This window comes from Budorcas taxicolor, chromosome 5 (assembly GCF_023091745.1).
Source record: "Budorcas taxicolor isolate Tak-1 chromosome 5, Takin1.1, whole genome shotgun sequence".
Lineage (NCBI taxonomy): Eukaryota > Metazoa > Chordata > Mammalia > Artiodactyla > Bovidae > Budorcas > Budorcas taxicolor.
This window is the reverse complement of record NC_068914.1, coordinates 159941523-159958643: the sequence shown is the minus strand read 5'-3', so window position 1 is coordinate 159958643 and position 17121 is coordinate 159941523. Positions and strand designations below refer to the sequence as shown.

The 17121-nt window shown below is 55.2% G+C and overlaps 1 protein-coding gene across 1 annotated transcript in view; it reads right to left on the bottom strand.

Annotated features, from left to right (window-relative positions):
* The window catches only part of LOC128048431 (uncharacterized), a 61055-nt gene extending 53959 nt beyond the window's left edge, over nucleotides 1-7096 (bottom strand). The window contains exon 1 of the transcript XR_008199394.1: nucleotides 7020-7096. The gene's annotated coding sequence lies outside the window, so the exon portion shown is untranslated. The remainder of the gene's footprint in view (nucleotides 1-7019) is intronic.
* Nucleotides 7097-17121: the final 10025 nt, after the last annotated feature.

The following is a 17121-nucleotide window of genomic DNA, read 5'->3' as shown; positions in this document are numbered from 1 at the left end:
GCCGGGCCGGCAGGGCGGGCGGGCGGGAGGCAGCGATGCCTGGCACTGCCCGGCTTTGTAGCCTCGTCCTCTGCCCGCCTCCCCTCCGCCCACCCCGGGCCTGTTCCAGGCTGGCCGTGCCACCCGCGGCCTGCCGCTGGGCCACCCTGTGCCCACCCGGGGGTCCCTCACCTTCTGGGCCCCGGCCTCCGGGCCTTGGGTCCTGCTGGCGCCCAGGGTGCCCGGCCACGTCCTCAGTGTCGCCGCTGCTCACCCCACCCGGCTGCCCGCGCTCGGCGGCGAGCCTGGCATGGCGCCAAGCTGCCTGGGAGCCCGGCCCGGGCTGGGGAACTTTCCTGTGAGGGTGTGTGTGCGGGGAGGGGCGGGGGTGCACTGGTGCCGGGGGACAGAGAGGCCCAGATGCCCGCCGGCCGCCCCCCCACCCCCGGCCCCCGTCTCCCGAGTCCCATAAAGGCACAGACAACACGAGCGGTTTAGTCAAAACAGTCATGTGCAGGAGCCGGCAAACAAACAAAAGCCCTTATTTATTTATTTAGTTCACACACTCAGATGAGGAGACGCCTTTTGTGCACGTAATTTCACACACACCAGAAAGGGGGCGATGCCACCATGCTCCACGCAGCCCAGGGCCCGCCCGGACAGCCCGCCTGGCCGGAGGAATAATTGCCTTGCCCGGCCTGGGCATTTCCATATTTAAATTGGGCAGTAGCGTATGATTAATTAAGAAGGAAAAAAGGCAAAAAGGGAAGAAAAGCAGTGGGGGTGGGGAGCCGGACGTTCTGGGCGGCACGACGTGCCAAGGTGCCCGCGGCGGCTTAACTCCTCCCATGCCAGGCCAGGCCCAGTGCGGAGGCGGCTGCAGCAGGCGGTGGTGGGGAGGGGTCCAGGCCTGGGTGAGGCACACCCTCGGCCGCCCTTGAGCCACCCCAGCTTCAAAGGAGGCCGGAGGAACATCCTCTTCCTCATTTTCTTGTCCCAAGTGGCTCGGCTCTGTGCCGGTGGCGGGGAGGGACGCCCCAAAGCCCCCGGCAGGGCACTGGCCTGTGAAGAGCTCTGGGACCACTTGTCCTTTGCCCTTGGCACCCTGACCCTCCCTACTGACATGCAGCCTGCAGTGAGGCCCTGCCCACCATGAACCCCCCCAGATCCCTCCACACTCACATAAGCCCCCTGCCCAGGGCTGCCCCAAGGCCCTTCTGTCCCCTACAGCAGTGGCCTATACTGAAAACAGGGCAGGAAGCCTCGCCACCCTTCTGGAAAGAATCATGAACCATGTCTGAGAGCTGAGAAAGACCACATTCCTGGAAGCAAGTGGTAGGTCCCCTGGATCCCTGGTTTAAGATCCAGCCATCACCAAGGTTCAGCCCTGCCCCTTGCCAGCTGTATGGCCTTGGACAAGTTATCTGGCCTGTCTGGGCCTCTGTTTGCCCATCTGTAAAATGGGGATGATAGCAGTGCCCACTGCGCCTGCCCCACAGAGCTGAGGAAGAGAAAGGGGAGCTCCCAAATTGGCACAGAAGCTGCCAGAGTCCCCAGATCCTCTGCCTTTGAGGTGGACAAGAGCCTGGAGCCGGAGCAGCCTCAGGCAGGAAGCTCCGCAGCCCAGGAATAAATCCAAAACAGTGAATCCACTCTGGAAGTGATGAAGTTAAAGGCCTGGAGCTGGGAGAGCAGCTGGATTATCCAGGTGGGGACGACCTGACGACAGAACTCCTTCCCAGCTACCAGCAGAGAAAGCAACACGCCGCTCTCTCTGAAGATGAAGGAAGGGGCCATAAGCCAAGGAATGTGGGCACCTCCAGAAGCTGCAAGAGGCCAGGAAACGGATTCTCCTCTGGAGCCTCCAGAAGAAGGCAATCCTGCCCCCACCTGATCTGAGGCCCAGGAGACACTGCGGACTTCAGCCTCCATAACCTCCGACCGCTTGAGACATCAGATCAGTGGACTTTGTCACGGCAGCACCAGGAAAGTGACGCCCCACCCTGCCCCCAGCAAGCCCAGGTGCCTCCGAAGGAGACCCTGGGGGTGCGGCCCGTTCACTACATACATGGAGCTCTGCGGCGCCGGGCAGCGCTGGGCTGGGGTCAGCAGATCTCACTCCTGCGCTCAGGAGCCTTTGGGTGGGTGGCCGGTTGCCCTGATAGCCCTCCTCGCCCAAGGGGCTGTAACCTCACCTCCTGGCTCCCCCTCCTTCTACTCCCCACCTCCTCCTCCTCCTCCTGGTCACCTCTTATTGCACGTCGCCCACGAGTGGGCACCTCGCTAAACCTTGTCTCATTCTGCCCCCAGCCTGACAGCCTCGGGGTTCTAGGCAGCCTGGACCCCCAGATCCTCCCAGGAGTCTGCTGGGGAGAGGGACCACTTCCTGCTTCATCATCACGGACGTGGCCTTCTCAGCACAGGACAGGCAGGAAACCCCAGGCCAGTGCCTCTGGCCTTTTCTGTGAAGGGGGCTGGTCACAGCCCCTCGCGAGGCAGCCGTGCCGTGTGTGATCACCACTGCCCGGTCGAGTCAGCTCCGGCAAGGGCTAAGTCTAAAAGTCAAAAGAGGTCCAGCAGGCCCTCCCCTCAGTATTGTTGCTGTGCAGGTGCTGGGGGCTGAGCCCCTGGCCAAGGTGGAATTTCAGACAACCTCCAAAGGCTTCTGGAACCTGAAAGTCTCTCCTAACAGCCTTCTATCTCTTAGGAAATAAGCCCCAACGGGCACACAGACATTCCCCAAACAATACAAAAAACCGGAAATAATTGGGAATAACCAAAGTGAAAGTGAAAGTGAAGTCGCTCAGTCGTGTCCGACTCTTTCCGACCCCGTGGACAGTAGCCCACCAGGCTCTTCCGTCCATGGCATTCTCCAGGCAAGAATACTGGAGTGGGTTGCCATTTCCTTCTCCAGGGGATCTTCCCGACCCAGGGATTGAACCCAGGTCTCCCACATTGCAGGCAGACGCTTTAACCTCTGAGCCACCAAAGTGTCCAGTAATAACGGGTTAAAGAGCTTCGGGGCTTTCCCGGGTGCTCAGTGGTAAAGAGTCCCTCTGCCAACACAGAAGACACAGGAGACATGGGTTCGATCCCTGGGTCAGGAAGATCCCCTGGAGAAGGAAATGGCAACCCACTCCAGTATTCGTGCCTGGGAAACCCCATGGACAGGGAAGCCTGGCGGGCTACAGTCCATGGGGTCACAGACGGTCGGACACGGCTGAGCGACTGAGCCCGTAAGGGGCTTCAGCAACGGAATATTAAACAGTCCTTAAAAACCAACTTACAGAAAAGCATCTTCTGACTTGCAGAACGAGTTGTGATCAAATACTTAGTGAAACAAGCAGAAGACAAAATGATACATATAATCAGATGCTAAGATGCTCGTTCTGCTTAAAATTATGTTTCACAGAAGCTAGATGAAGTGTTCCCACTGGCTATTTCTGAGGGTGGTTTCACAGGTGATTGAAGACTTCTTTTCTTCTTTTATGAGGATTCAAAAAGTTCTAAAATTAGCATGTAACATCAGGGATGGAAAAAAAAAATCATCGCAGGAGAAGAGTCATGCTCCTTCAATAGAGCTGCCGGCAGGCCCTCCCCGGCCCTCGGCACGCGGCAAGAACACGTGCAGGGAGCCGGGCCAGCGTGGGGCGGGGGGGGCGGAGGGGAGGGCAGTCTGTGGCCTCTGCCACACAGGGCCCCACACTCAGCAAGGCCCTGCATTCCGAAGCTCCCATACTTGCTTTAATGCTCTGCTGTCACCGTCCTGAAATTCTTAATACTTTCAAGTTTTAATTTTGCACTGGGTTCTGCACCGATGTTGGGCTTCCCTAGTGGCTCAGGAAGTAAAGAATCTGCCTGCAATGCAGAAGGCCCAGGTTCAATGCCAGGGTCGGGAAGGTCCCCTGGAGAAGAGAAGGGCAACCCACTCCAGTATTCTTGCCTGGAGAATCCCACAGACAGAGGAGCCTTTGGGCCACAGTCCACGGGGTGGCAAAGAGTCGGGCACGACAAGCGACTGACACCGCTGCAGCCAGCCCCAGCGAGGAGCCCGGGGCCTCGAGCCTGCCCGTACTTTCCAGTTGCCTGCTCGCAGGCAGCAGCCAGCTTTCTGCCCTCGGTTTGTTAGTCCCCACTCCGTGGCCCTTTTCTTCTGCCTCTCCTTGCAGCACATACTATTGGCAAAAATAGGAAACAGGGCTCTGTTCTGCAAAAACGTGCATCGATCATGTGCGGTGCTTTCCCTGGAGACTGAGAATCAGCATCTCGCCAAGTTTTCAGGGCCTTCTTTCCAGGTGTGTGTTTTCCCCAGGAAAACCAAATGCCTTGGACCCAGAACCACTGCTGCAGTCCTGTCTCCCTCTGGTCCTACCAGTGAAGGCTCCTAAGAGCCTTCTAGGAGGCTTCCTCTGACAGCTTCTACAAAAACACTGCTAAAGAGGTAGTGAGCTGCTCACCCCTGGGGGCATTCAACAAAGACTGCACAGCCAGCAACAGGGGCATTGCAGAAAACAACCTTGTCTGGACAGCAAGTGAGCTGAGAGAGGCTCATCCTGGTGTTACAGTTGCACAGGGCACCCTGCAGCTTCTCAAGGCAGGGCCTATGTCAGACTCGCCGCTTGACCCGCTGTATCCAGCACAGGGCTATAAACACAAGGGAGTGACTCGGTGATGGTTTCTTTAGGGGTAAGAAAAGAAACACAAAAAGTGGGGAGAGGCAAGCAGTTGAGAGTTGATACGAGATTTGAGAAGCTGCCCCAGAAGTAGGTGCAGTCTTAGAGAAGCAGGAAGCCACAGTCCACCTCAAATAACAGCAGCTAGATTTACCGGGTGCCTCCGCATGCTCAAGCCACGCTGAGCAGTCACACGCCTGTCACAACTCTCCCCCAGGACTCCACTGAATCAGAACTGCTATTTAGCCCACTTTATGAGTGAGAAAGTTGAGGCTCAGAGAGGTTAGATTACTGGCCCAGGGTCATCCAGCCATCACAAGACAAGGGTCTAAGTGCAGGCCTGCCTCACAAAAGAGCTGACCCTCGTTGCAACAATACACACAGGCTATCTTAACCAGCAGCAGCAGTGGCTTAATTGCCTGGGACATAAGAAAGTTCAAGTTCAGGTTCACTTTCTGCATCCTGCCTCTCCTTCCTCACTTGCAGAGCACCAGGGGCCCAGCTCGAGTGGACAGGCAGGTTGCCCAGAGGATTGGGTACTTCAGTTTAGGAAGATTTTAATTTCAGAACAGTTCAATTAAGCAGATCGGGTCTTAAAAGAGACAAACCAGCTTCAGCCAACTGAATGACTCACTATATGGAGGTGACTCCTTTGAGATGAGAAATAAATGAGGCACAAACTCCCCCTTCCCTGCACCCCAGATCTACAGGGCTTCCTTGTCATAGCTTGGGCTGGGGCTGGGGTCTTTAAGAAACCTGCCCCCCCCTTAAACACTAAACAGCTCACGGGGACACAGGGGCTGCAACCCAGGGGGCCACGGGCTGGCTTCACCCCAGGGATGCGTTTCCTCTGTCCTGCATTTGGGGTTTTCAGATTCTGGGCATCCTGTGCACAAATCTAGATTTCCTTCCCCCAAAGAGCCAGAAGCTCTGGAACCATAGGCTTTTACCCACTGGGCAGCAAGTGGCCAGAGTTGGCACGAGGCCTCCTCTTAGGGCAGGTCCGGGCTCTCTGTTTCCACCGTCCCCCAAACTCTGCACTGCACCCCACCTGATCCCTATAGGCTGTCCACTCGAGGCCCCTGCTGGAATGTCCAGGGTGCTGAGGGCAGTGACCAGTCCAGCCCCTGGACCAGCCCAGGCCTTTTCCATTCATGGCGTTCTGTGGAGAGGACACTGGGGTCCAGGTGTCCTGGAGATGGAAGTGACCTTAGCCATGGCCTCTGGAAGGTTGGGAACTGGCCCACGGGCAAGAGCAGGCCCAGTCAGGCCTTCCCTGCTGGGGTTTGGGGGATCTGGCCTGGGACAGGGGGAAACGGGTGGTAGTCAACCTCAGAGCCTCAGAGGCCGGGCACTGCTCTGGGGGTCTAGGACGCTCTGCCACCACCCACTGCCTAGGTGTCCCCCAGGGATCAAGCCACTCACAGGGGGCCTTGTCTCAGGCAAACGGAGGAGGAAGGTGCAGAGAAATTGGCCCGAGGGGGCCTAGGCCTGTGGGCAGAAGCCAGTGGGGGCACAGTGTCCCTAGCCCTGCTTCCCGGGGACAAGGCCCCACAGGGCCCAGGCTGACCCCTTCCCTCAGGCCCTGACCACGCTGCGAGGTTGTGTCCCCCAAACCAACCACTGCACTTGGCACTGATGTTGCCTGGGCACAGCAGCCTCCCTGCAGAGCACGGTGGGGGGTGGGGAGAGCTGGTGGCAACTGGGGGTCCACTCCAGAGGGTCACCCCGGAGGGCCACAGGGAGGCAGCTCAGGCAGAAGGGGAGGATCAGAAGCCCCCAGGACCCCCTGGCATGGCAGTGGCCGGGGTCAACACGGCAGGGGTCCAGGGCTGTGTCCCCTGGCCGTGGGGGTCTCTTACCCCACAGGCCCTGATCCGCTTGCAGCCCCAGGCTGGCCTGGACCTGGGTGGGGGTGGTGGTGGTGCTTAACACCTGAAAGCTGGAGCGGCAAGGTGCCCCCTTCTACTCCGGCCAACGCGGGTGGGGGTCGAGCAAGACCGGAGAACAGAAAACCAGAGCGAGCTTCTGTCCCCTTTAAGAGCCCTGATGGCCGCCGCCCAGACCCAGCGGCCGAGGGTGGCGGAGGTGGAGAGGGGGACGAAAATGTCGGGAAAGATTCCCTTCCCAACTTCCCGAGTCTTTGTTCGCAAGGCCAGGGCGGGCGGCTTCGCTGGGCGGAGGGCCGCGGGCTCGGCCGTGCGCTCCATGGCGGCCACGGTCACGGCGGCGCCCCCCGCGCCCGCGCCCGCACCCCGGGCGCCCCCTCCCGGCCCGATCCCCGGCCCCGAACCCCAGCCCAGCCCCGGACCCCGGCGGCCGCGGGGGGCGCCGAGGGCGAGGGCGGCAGAGCCGGGCGCCGCTTACCAGGTCATCCCCGGTGCCCCGCGGTCCCCACCGGAGTCAAGTTCACGTCCGGCCTGCGCACGGTCCAAGGTCCAGGCGCGGCCGGGCCGAGTGAGGCCGCGAGAGGCCGCCGGCCCCGGGGCACGCCGCACCCGGCCCCGCGGCGCCGCTGTCACCCCGGTCCCGCGACCCCAACTTTGCGCACAGTCGCGGAGCTGGAAGTTTCCGGGCTTCGCGGGGCTCTGGGCTGGGTTTCAGCAGCGTCGTCTGAGCTTGGCAACAAAGAGGGAACGCAGGCCTGGAGAGGGGAGGAAAGAAAGAAATACGATGGGGAGACGCCTGGCTACTCAGAAATCTCCAGGACCTGAAATTCCACCCAGAAACTGTTTGGGGATGTTCTTTTCCTAAGTGGTAAACAACCGCCCCCAGCTCAGGGCGGGGCTGTTTCCAGGGCCCCTGCTGCCGCAGCTGAGGCACCTTCCTCGGGCACCTGCCTGTTTTATAACCCATGCCAGTGCGTCCTGGGCAAATTTTTGGCGGGGGCGGGGGTGGGGGGTGGGGAGTGAGGTGGCCCCAGATTTTCCCGGAAGGTGGTGGGCCCCAGTGCAGCAGCAGCAGGCCTGGGCTCTGAGGGGCTCCCTCCTGTTTGTCCCCCCAGCACACTGGCCAGGTCAGCTGCTGCAAGCAGCTCCCTGTGCTTCTGTCTGAGAGCAGGGGGACAGCTGGGACGCAGGTGCCCAGAGAGGACCTGGGCTCCATACAGGGTCTGGGGTCCTGCCCACCTGCTCCCGGCCGCGTGTGCGGTGAATGTAAGACCGTCTTTGCCCTCTGGGCAGCTGTTCTGGGCAAGGCAGGAGGGTTCACAGGCTTGCTCTCACCTGGAAGCGCAGGCCTCCTCTTCTCGGGAGCTCCCTGGATGCTGGCACCATTTTCTGTCCTTTGGGCTCTGCTTGGCAGGGTCCTAGGGACGTGTCTGGGGCTAGAAGAGGCAGCTGATGTCCCCGCGCCTGGGAACCTTCTGAGCAGCCAAGCCCAGTCCCATTAAGGGCCATGTGAACCCCGAAACAGGAGCAGAGGGACACGGAGCATCCGTTGTCACTCGGCCTTGGGATACTCGAGCCCTGTTTGTCAGTTTGTCCGTCTTTCCCAGGAAGATGTGTTCATAGAGAAAACAGTCCCTGACCCACTATTCCAGACCTCTATGAGAGGCTGGGAGAATGGGGTGGGTTGCTCTTTTAAAGAAAAATAGGCAAGGGAACTGTGGAGACAGGTTGGGGTTGGAGAGGGGGGGCATGTTGTCTCTTGTCCCAGGAAAGTGGGTATTCCCTCCAAGTGTCAGAGAACTTCTCCCCGCAGTGGATATTTGCCCCCAATGCCCCCCCTCCACCAGTGACTTCTCAACTGTGACCCTTTGCGGAGTCAGTCCTGGATGTCCACAAGCAGGTCACGGAAGAGGCTGCACGTGGGGCCACCTGGTGGGTGCCGCCCATTCATCTGGAAACTTCAGAACTTGACATGGACACAGTGGTGGCGGAGGCAGGCAGGTCAGCCTGGGGCTGCCCAGGGCGGTGTGTGGAGCAGGTGTTCAGAGCCTCGGTCATCTGTCAGCTTACGGACCTAGGCTGCCGGTTCACCCCCTACAGTACCTGCAGTTTGCCTCACCTGGAAAAGAACCCACCTACTGATGAAGCCCAGGAGCCTTCCCCAGAAGTGGTGTTTTCACAGGACCAAGCATTTCTCCCCAAGACCTACTCGGTCAGGCCCACACTCAGGCAGTGCGCTGAAGTTCCACCCGGCTCAGTGTTGAGGTGCGTGCCACAGTAGGTATTTCTCATTGACATGAAAGCCCCTCGCTGAGGCCAGGTCCTTTCTAGAGGTGGGGACCGGCTGCCTGTTCTCTCCCCAGCATCCTCACTGGGGACTCCACTCCCGAGCTACAATCACTTTGTGTTTCCAAGACTGAAAAATGCACCCATAACTGCATGGCTTCCTGAAGCTTGAGCCCACCCATTTGCTTTCAAATATGTGGTCGCTGGTGGTCAGCTTGTTCCCAAAGGGGACATCACCTTAGCTTTGCCAAAAACTGCCAAGATCTTGTTTACGGGTATGTAGCCTGCACAGTTATGCTCTATGCCCCGCTGTCTTACATTTATTTTTTAACCAAATTTTAAAAATTTAAGTACAGTTGATTTACAATGCTGTGTCAATTTCTGCTGTACACCAAAGTGACTCAGTGATACAGATATTTATGTATATATACACATGCATATATATATATATTCTTTTCTTACATTGTTTTCCAGTATGATTTATCAGGACCTCGTTGTTTTTAAAATTCTTAATGCTTTTTGAACAAGGCCCTTGCATTTTCATTTTGCCCTGGGTCCTGGGCTGTTGCCTACCTTGCCCGTTGGCTAACAGGGTCATAAAGTTAAAGGCAAAAAAAGCTGATTTTCATATTTGGTTTATTAAATTTTGTATATAGAAATAACTTCAGATTCTATCTAAACAAGATAAAATATTTGAATGAAAGGTCATTATATGTAGGAAAAACGTTCACCTTGAAGAGGCAGAAAATTGTTTCGGAAAATAATGTAGTTCTAAGAGTTGGAACCATCCGTGTTCAGCCCCCAGCTCTGCCACGTGGGTGCATGCAGGACTCAGGGCCTCGGCTGGCGTGTGCGGGGGTGACATCCCCCGCCTGTGGAGCGTCTGAGGAGCCAGGATGGTGGGAGAGTTTGGCAGAATATCTGGCACATATCAGATACTCAATAAAAATACCCTGGATTGTCTGTTGTGTTATGTCATTTGCCATGAAAGCTCAGGTGAAATTTGACTAGTTTTAATAAGAGTATATTCTGTCCCTTCTTGTTATAAAATCAATACAGATGACACTATGCGCACACACACAGAAAGTAAGCATGTCCCTCTTAATCCTTTTAATTGAAAGCCGCCTTTGGCCACTCACACTACGGTTCATTTCTTTATATACATTGACATACAAACACATTTCGTGTTTTAAAACTTAGCTTCGATTGGAGAATAGTTCCTTTACAGTGTTGTGTTAGTTTCTGCTGTATAGCAAGATGAATCAGCTCTGTGTACACCTGTAGCCCCTCTTTTTTGGATTTCCTTCCCATCTAGGTCCCCACAGAGCACTGAGTTCCCTGTGGCATACAGCCGGTTGTCATTAGTTACCTATTTTATACATAGTGTCAGTCGTGTGTAGTCCTATAGTGTAATAGTCAATGCCAACTTCCCGATCCATCCTATCCCCCTGCACTTCATTTAAAAATTGTTTTCTTTGACTCCATCGACTTATTTTCAAATGGGAACCGTGTGAGGCCCCGCAGAAGAATCCAAGCAGAACAAATGGCTCCCGCACTGTGAACTGAAGCCAGGCTGAGCACAGTTCTGCGCAGCTTCACACACGGGTGTGAACCCCTAGTTTCTACTGCCGCCTGCTCCCAAGGACCATAAATTGTGACATTCACAGTCACCAAAGTGCTGGGTGATAAAAACTCTACATCACAAAATGTCCTTAACCTGCTGTGCCTCATCTTTCCCATTTGTGACTTGGTTAAAAAAAAAATTTTTTTTAACAGTTTCAGGCTCTTATTTTTAATTTCCGCAGTCTGTTGTCAAATCTGCTCAGTTGAAGAGGGCAAAAAACCCCATTCAGCCAAGTCTCCTCCTCAGCACCTTTGTGAAGCCAGCTGGTTGGAGGGGAGAGGCCCAATAGGGGAGGGGATCCCAGCAGCTCTAAACTCGGGCAGAGCCCTGCGCTCAGAGGAGCGCACGTTCAGCCATTCAGCCCAGCTGACCGGTCCACCAAAACTGTAGTAGATGGTAAATCGCACAATACCAAGAGCAGACAACAGGCACAAGAAAAACACAGCCCATGACCCCCAAACCCATGCTGCGCTCATGAGCTGTTTGGGTCCCAGAAGCTCCTGGGAGCTGAAATTTAAAGGCAGTAGGAACCCAGGCATTGGGTCAAATCTGAGCTGCCGGGGGCTACCAACAGGTTGATTCTGGGCAAGTCACTTCTCCATTCAGTGTCCCCCAGCTTGGAGGGAGTGGGAGTAATAAACAATAGCCCCAGCCTCCTGAGGCCGCAGGGGCAGGAGACTGCTGCTCATTTGCTGGCACCGGGTCTGCCACCCCCTCGGCCCCTCTGCAGACCTCCCCAAGGAGGACCTCTGGTAGCAGGGACAGTGGCACTGGGGCAGAGACCAGAACCCCCACCTGCCCTTGCCCACGGCAGCAGGGAAGACTGGCACACTTGCAGCAGGGAGGGCTTGGAGTCACAGGTTCCTGTCACTCCAAACAGGAAGGTCTGGCTTCCCGCTCACCAAGGCTGGCCCAGGGACCCTGCTTCTCCCTGCATGCATACTGCCCAGTGGGCATGGCAGCTCTCAAGAATAACCCAGCACAGAACCTGGGCCAAAGGGGTGGGGCAGAGAGCCCCACCCTCACGCTCCCATCGCCACTACTGCCTTCCAGGCAGTTCCCTTTCGCTGGACCCGGGCATAGTCACTGTTCTGTCCCAGAGCACAGCCCCGTGTCCCTGGCCTGCTACAGCTGGAAGAAGGGACAGGAGATGTATTTGTTTTTTATTTAATCTCTTTATAAAAGGAAAAGTGTTTGTTGTAGAAAATTTGGAAATATAGAAAAGCACAAAAAAGAAAACAAAAATTACCCATGAGGTAATTACCAGGTACACTTTGTTGAAAGTCCTGGTGTATTTCCAAACCACATATGTATATGTACTCCGTGAGTGTGTGTGTGATCACAGTATAGGTTATTTAAGAATCTTTTGGTTTAACATGCTTTGTTTATGTCATTAAATTTTATTCTTTCCAGAATTTGAAAAAATGAAATTTAAATACCATTGATTTTTTAAAAATCAGCTTTACTGAGGTTTAATTTCCATGCAATGATATCCTTTTCACTTCACTGTTCAATGAGTTTTTACAAACGTTTTCATCCCTCTAAGCACCATTACAATCAAGAAAGAAAATACCATCACCACAAAATGTCCCCTGGCAGGCAATCTTTGCCTCCTTGGGCCCAGGCAACCACCGATCTGAATTCTACCACTATAAATGTTTTACCTTTATTTGCTATAAATGGGATCAGAGTGTGGACTCACACAGCCTCGTTGACATCCATCTGTTTGTCAATATGTCCGTCAGCAGTGCACTCTGTCGACTGTTTTATTTTATCCCATTATATGCCCGTCACAGCTTGTCTACCTGTTCTGCTGCTGCAGACGACTGAGTTGTTTCTGATGTTCTGGCTGTTGGGAATAGAACTATTATGAATGCTTTTTTTAACAATGTCACTGGCATAGGTTAAGGACCAACATCACACGGGCACAGCCTGTGTACTGCCTGCCTGGAGTACACCCGAGAGCCGTGTAGTCATCCGTCTTATCATTCTTGCCACTACTGTTGGACGTATGAAGTGAAAGTGAAAGTTGCTCAGTTGTGTCCAGCTCTTTTGTGATCCCAGGGGCTACACAGTCCATGGAATTCTCTAGACCAGAATACTGGAGTGTGTAGCCCTTCCCTTTTCCAGGGGATCGTCCCAACCCAGGGATCCAACCCAGGTCTCCCACATCGCAGGCCGAGCCACAAGGGAAGCCCTGTTAGACGTGTAGTTTTCCTTAAGGTTTTTGCAGGGCTTCCCTGGTGATTAATGATCCACCTTCCAAAGCAGGGAACAGGCTTTGATCCCTGGTTGGGAACTAAGATCCCACATGCTAGCAGGGAAACGAAGCCCGCAAGCTGCAACTACTGAGCCCCTGGGCGCTAGAGCCTGTTCTCTGCAACAAGAGAAGGCCGCACACTGCAACGAAGACCCAGCGCAGCCAAAATAAAATAAAATAAGTGAAAATAAACTTTTTGCTACTACAAATAATGCTGCTGGGGGTCTCCCCTGGTGGGAAATAGTGGTTAGGATGCCGCACTTTCACTGCAGAGGGCACAGGTTCAACCTCTGATCAGGGAACCAAGATCTGAAAGCAGCAAGGTGTGTCCTACCCCAACCCCCAAAATGCTACTGGAACATCTTTGTACTGACAATTTCAAGTGTGGCTATGTTTCTTTCCTGAAGAAAAATTCCCAGAAGCAGGCATGTTAGGTCAAATGGTGTCCGTGTTTTTAAGGCCCTCGCTACATGAGGTCAGGACTTTTAGACACGTTTTTATCCATCCCTCCAGCTCCCAATTTACTTATCACATTAAGGATAGACAGCAATGATCCCCATTGTTCAGATGGAAAAGCCAAGGGCTGGAGAAGTGATTAGCCAGAGGCCACGGAGCCCGTTAAGTACAAAGCCAGGAGGAAACCCCAGCCTCTGAGCCCTGCACTCTTCCAGGACCACTTCCTGCCTCCCTCTCACGCATCTGCCTGTGCCACAAACGCTCGGAATTTTCCCACACAGATTTCCATGAAACTCGACCTGTGAGCTGAGAGATGAAAGGCAGCCTTGTGTTAATTAGCCTGGCTTTGGTTTAGCTCGTCCACTGAGCCTGGGTGTGTGTGCCTCTCCTGGGTTCATACGCCCGCATGCTGGCAGTCTCACACCCGCGAACACTAGCAGCAGCCAGTCCAGACGATCCGGTCGATTCACCTTCCAAACTGCCTGCAGAGCTGGGAGCCACAGGCCTCCTGACTTTGCAGTTGTGGCACATTCCGGCACTGAATGGGTTGGGGAGGGGGGCGCTGGCTTGGCTTCTGCACCTCTACTCAGCCAACTTGGCCCAAAGCACATCTGGTTATTTCCAAAATCAAATCTCTCCCAAGGACAACGATCAGGCTGGTGGGGTGATTCGAAAGAATGATGTGTTCCCAAGATGACTGCTTCCAGAGATGCTGAGGCTGGTCTAGGGGTTGCTGAGTCGTCATGCTCATCTAGTGGACAGGGGGTGTGGAGGTGCTCTGTGAAGTAAGGGAGTCCTCCGTATTTGTAGAGGGTTCTCAGGCCACTCTTGAGGACAGAGCTCACCAATGGAACTTAGGCATTGCTTGATTTACTTATTCATTTGTTCTCTGTGTCTGACAGGCCAAATACCATTATTCCCATTTTACAGATGAGAAAACTTAGGCTCAGAGAGGTTAAGAAACTTACCTGAGGTCACACAGCAGCGCACACTGTCTGTGTGCCTGCTATCTGTAGACATCAGGCCCCAGCCTTTCTTCTGAGTTAAGAGACGTCTCTACCCTGGTGTTTGACTAGTAGGCCTCAAGAAACACACATTCACCTGAAGACAGCTTGAGCACAGCCCAAGATGATTCTCAAGTGCTTGGAAGATACAAATGGCCCAGACTCCCCCTCCCTCCACCCCAACCCTGTTCAGGCTCCTAAGGGTCTTCCTTCCCAGGACCACACCCCAGGCCCACCCCAGTGCTGAGTGGACTCCTAACACCCATTCCCACTCCCATTTAAGAATGTGGGTGTTGTGCCCTGAGTTGGGGCAAAAATAATCACCTTCTGTTGGCCCTGGGTCTGAGGCCTCCTGGCTCTTGAAGCAAGGAGACCTAAGAAGGCCTTTGTCCATGGGAGAAGAAACCAGGAAGGGAAGAGCCCATTCTCTCAGAAAACATGTGTTTTCTGTTTACAGAGAGCCCTGTCCAGTTCCCATGCTTTGTTCTTTAATATGGAGCCAAAAAAAAAAAAAAATCAAATGTGCAGCTTCCTCTCTGAGGTACTTTTGGAGGCTGGAAAATCTGGATTGCTGCAGGCATGCCGTGCTGGGCCCCGAGCTGGCCAGGGCTGCCAACGTCCAGCATCACGTGGTCTTCAAATACCAACCCGGGAAGCCCTGTGGAAAACAAAATGCCCCTCAGCGCCTCCCAGGAAGGGGGTGCATGGAGATGACGGAGGCAGGCAGCCCTGGTGTAGCTGGGGCTTTGGTTTCTTCAAGAGTCTGTGTGTGTGTGTGTGTGTGTGTGTGTGTGTGTGTGTGTGTGTGTGTGTGTGTGTGTGTGTGTGTGTGTGTGTGTGTGTGTGTGTGAATATCCTGGGTTGCTCTCACTCACACTTCCTGGCCTTGCACCACTGGCATGGCTGACCTGGTCCAAAAACCAGACCATTCTGGAACCACTAGATTTTTCATACCCTCTTCTCAGAAGCTGGGTAGAGGGTGTCTTTCCCAATACCTGAGGCAAACAGGTGGGTATGGACCGAGGTCACTAGGCTCCTGCGGCAGAGCTGGTGGGTGCCGGGCACCTTCAGTGGGGCAAGATGGCCTTAGCTCTTAGCGCTGGGTCTTCCTGCTGGGGATGAGGCAGCAGTGAGCGAAGGTAAGTTAAGGGCTGGCAGCCAGCTGTGCCCCTCACCCCTCAAGAGTCAGGTTAGCACCAAGTGTAAGCCTAAGATCCACAGCTGGGGATCGGGACCCCAATGCAGACTGTGAACCTTCTCCTGGGAGGCCTTGGAGGAGCCTCCTCTCGGAGCTCTGCCCTCATCTGTGAAAGGAGGTGACCGGTACTCAGTGGCGCTGCTACGAAGGCACACGGCCCAGGCCTGCCTGGCAGTTGTTCAATAACCGGCAGCTGCTCTCATGACCGCGAGGCCTCCTATCTTAGAAGCGGCACTGCAAACTCTGCCTGGCTCACACCAGTGAGGCCACCGCGACCCCTCACGCGGGGCAGAGTCCACCGGGGGCCGGAGGAAGTCGCCTGGCTGGGCCCTGCCGGCCGGCTCACTGCAGGTCCGGCGTCCCGGCCAGTCGCTCGCTCGGAAAGGCGGGCCCTGGACTGAGGCGCTTTGATCCGCCCGCGGCGCGCGTCCCTGGGGGCGGGAGGGGGGGGAGGCCCACAGCCCGCCCCGCTTTGATCTCTGCCCCCCCTCGGCAGCGCGGCCTCCTGTGCCCTCCGCGACCTGAGCACCTGGGGGCAGGCGGGGACACGGCTGAGGCGGACAGAAGGAAGCACGCTCGGGCGCTCCTCAGGGAACCGCGCCCTTCCGTGGCTGGGCCTCGCAGCCTCTGCCTGACTGGCTGCCCGCCCTTCCGCCCCGCTCCGGAAGCCAGGACTTGCGCGACGGGCGGCGCGGACGCAGCGTGGCGGCGAGGGGGCGTGGCCCTACGTTCCCGGGGGCGGGGCTCGTGACGCGGCCGGCTCCGGAAGCCCTGGGGAGGGCCCGGCCCGGGGGCTTAGAGGACCAACGCAGCGGGGCGGCCGAGGGGGCGGGGCGGGGTCTGAGGGCGTGGTCTTTACGTTCCTGGGGGCGGGGCCTCTGCCGGACCGTCACCGAACAGCCTGGGCAAGCGGGCTGTGCGGACGTCGTGTCCCGGAGAAGCCGCCGAGGCCTGGGCGGGGCCACGCGCGGTCGGGGGCGGGGCTTGGGCGGGGCCTCTTTTCTGGCGCTGCGGTAGTAGGTCGGTTTCCGCATCCCGCCTCCTGCCCCTGGCCTGCTGTTTGGTCGCGTGTCCGAGGTATTTGAGCTAAATTTTATTTCATTCAGATTCTCATTTACTTTAGGTTTTCATTTTTGAAAGTTTAGCAGTTTTCCTTCTTTTTCTATCTTGCCTAACCAGATAACAAAACAACCAGACCCTAGGGAATTTGGGAAACCTAGGAGAATACAAATAAAAATGAGACATCTCAGAATCTCATAGCGCAGAGACCTTTTTTATTCGTTTTTCGATGTTGTTATTCAGTCGCTAAGTTGTGTTCGACTCTTTATGAATATATATGTGAATATATTTTCACATAATCAGGGTAACACTGTGTATATACTTGTGGATGCCATAAAAATAATTGACTTTTTTTTTTTACTGTAAAGCCACATGTTTATTGCAGAAATAATTGGAAATTGGAAAAAACTACGGAGAAGAAAATAAAAATAACCTGAGTTCCACCACAGAAGATCACCACTATTAATATGTTGGCATTTTTCCTTCCTCTTTACAGAATCACACGTATGTTTGAACCAAAACTGGGCTCGCACTGGAAATAGTTTTGCAGTTTTCTCCTTTCATGCATGGCTAATGAAATGTCCACTCATCGTGCAGAGGGCTCTTCTACAATGTTACTGGTAATGGCAGAGTGCTGTGTAGAGTCACCGTGTTTTGTTTAACCTATATGCTCTGGTTAGACATTAATCCTTG